The following is a 2,704-nucleotide window of genomic DNA, read 5'->3' as shown; positions in this document are numbered from 1 at the left end:
GGGTCCCTACTGGTGGTTTGACGTAAGCCAGTGTGTAAAGGGTTGACACCTGACCGTATGATTTGAGATCCTTTTAAATATTCTGTATGTTTGCTTTATAGTCTGACTGGCAGACATGGTTACATGAGTCAGGTTGGAAATGTTTGAACTCCTTGTGTTTTGATTGATTTATCTGCCCACGCTCCTAGAGCTGCTTTGAAAGTGTGCAACTTTTCTTGAGTTATTTTATCTAGTGCTGCTTTGTTGCAAGCCAGGCTGTGATCTGAAGCTCCACCCTGCTTCAGCTATTGTGTACTTGTCATCAAGCCAAATATACAACAATGCAAGAATGATTAGCCACTCTAACAATGATTTACAGTGATTGAATTGAAAAAGTATGTTGAGTAAGGCTGCAGGCAAAACTCCATCCAGCACAAAGACATTTTTACCCTCTAAAGATTTCCCTTTCTTGATGTAATCATATTGGAGACGTGTTATTAGGATATGTTTTGCATATTGAAAGGTACATTATAAAGCCTGCTTTGTTTTCTGTCATGTAAAACACTCCATTGCATTCAATACCAAACTCAATCAGTGGCACTGATTCCAAGCCCAAGTAAGTATCCCATACAGTAACTGTTGACTTGTAACTGACTTGCAAAGAACATAACTGCTAATAAAAACCAACCACTGAGACTTATAGGCTAAGTGCTTTGCAGTGGATGGGCTAATAATATTATCTGGGAGTAACACCAAGATATCCCTAGAGATAATGCCAGATAATCACTACTACACACACCCATGGGCGAGAACCAGCAGAAAGGGCTGTACTGGCTGCAGAGTTTAGAAGTGCAGGAGTCCTGGCAACTCTTAAGTGCAACACATGGGACTTTCATCAAAGCTAACATCAAAGGCTAATACCCAAGCTGAAAAGCTTTTGGGATTTTTTTTACAAAACCTAAACAAGAAGAGACACTGAATCTGACCCTTGGGAGACAGATAAAAGCTAGCCACTGACGCTTTAGTGCTAATTAAATGAAAAGACTGAGGTTTTAGGAGTTTTCCCATCATCATGCTTCAATTTGTAACTTTGGACAAATCTGAGACATTACAAGCAATATCAATATGCTGAATGACAGATTGTATTTCCAAAGTGATTTTCAATGTTTTCTGTAGTACAAATAGTTGCAAATGTTAGCTGCTTTAGATCTTTTGGCCAGTTTTACCTCAAAGGAACATTTTAGAAAAAACAAATGCATTACAAAAAAATGCAGATGTGCCCGAGGGAGGGCAAAAACAAGACTAAGTGTTTGGTGTGGGTGTTCAAGCTGAAATGGAAATTCCAACTGATGACTATCTCTCCACACCAGCCACAGGTACATTTTGTTATGGTTGTTGCAGAGAAGTTATCCTAAAGCAACAAAAGCACAGCCTCCAAATACAGAACACAAACTATTTCCCATACCCTCCGGATTAAATGTCCCACACCTAAACAAAAACGGGACCATTGAGATTTACACCAAAGCTGGGTGTATGATGAGGTGTGCGGATGATGTTAGCCCTGCAGGAAGTGTTGCATCAACTGCCAGCTCCTGGAGGGGGGGCTGGCTGGCTGGCTATCATACAAACTTCGGCAGGCCTGCTGGGCCACAGCAGTGTTGGAGTGCTGTGTGCCCAGCGTGTAAAAGAGCCTTCTCCAATCCGTTGTGATTCCGACAGCTAGTATCCATCGCATTAATGAATGGATCCTACTGTTAGACATAGAGTCACGCAGATCTACACCATAGGAATGCCTGACAGAAAAAAGGAAGCAATCTCATGTTTTGAAGAGTAGGAAGAATGGTAGTCCATTTGTTTAGGATTAACCCCATTACACTGAATATGCAATAATCTGTTCAAACGGATCAGATTCCAGAATTTTAAATTATAATACACAGGTCAGTATTGTGAAATATTTTTGGATACTCAGACATTAGACGTCTTGGATTTGCGGTTTACATACCTCAAAATGAAAAGAATATGCAAATACAGCCAGCACTGCAGCAAAAGTCTAAATGTGTCATTTTCTCTCCAGGGTACCAAGGAACTAGCATCCATGAATCATGATAAAACAGTCTAAAAAGAATATGATATAACAATATGATAATGCATTACAATTTAAAGACCTCCACTATAGTGTACAGGAATTAAATACCATAAATGTGACCTTATTGTGAAATAGTTTCTATATTAAGGAACAAAGACATAAGGCAGTGTACTTGAACTGAGTAAACCCTTCAGTATAGTTCGTATGCAAAACAATGTGAACAGATGATAACTCATGTCTCATTACGCTAACTCAGTCAAATCCAATGAAAATTCCTAAAGGCAAATATTGTTTTTTTACTCAACCTCAACCACACTTTATTTAACAAAATAGAAGCAGGTCAAATATTGCAAAGCATATAAATGTAACTTTGAAACACAGCGTTTGTAAATCATGACAAATAATCAGTGGGCTGTGGCACAGTAATACTCCACAGAAGAGACACATAGTTACCACCCCCCCCACACCCACACCCACCACCACCCATTGTGATAGGACAGAAAAGCAGGGAACGGGAGTTAAGGGAGAAATGCAGGGGGCTTGATGATAATTAGTGTTTGTCACAGATCTGCTGAGATGTTAGTCCCCAAGGTCAAGCTGCGCATGGTTACATTTAGGTAATGGGGGGAGGGTGTGGGG

At 40.0% G+C, this 2,704-nt stretch overlaps 1 long non-coding RNA gene across 1 annotated transcript in view; it reads right to left on the bottom strand.

Moving 5' to 3' along the window:
- Positions 1 to 2,356: 2,356 nt before the first annotated feature.
- LOC117939442 overlaps positions 2,357 to 2,704 on the bottom strand; it is a 21,567-nt gene continuing 21,219 nt past the window's right edge. The window contains exon 3 of the long non-coding RNA XR_004655583.1: positions 2,357 to 2,604. This is a non-coding gene — a long non-coding RNA (uncharacterized LOC117939442). The remainder of the gene's footprint in view (positions 2,605 to 2,704) is intronic.

The sequence above is a fragment of the Etheostoma cragini genome, chromosome 24, assembly GCF_013103735.1.
Source record: "Etheostoma cragini isolate CJK2018 chromosome 24, CSU_Ecrag_1.0, whole genome shotgun sequence".
Classification (NCBI taxonomy): Eukaryota; Metazoa; Chordata; class Actinopteri; order Perciformes; family Percidae; genus Etheostoma; species Etheostoma cragini.
Note: the sequence above shows the minus strand (reverse complement) of the source record. Positions and strands in the feature narration are given on the sequence as shown.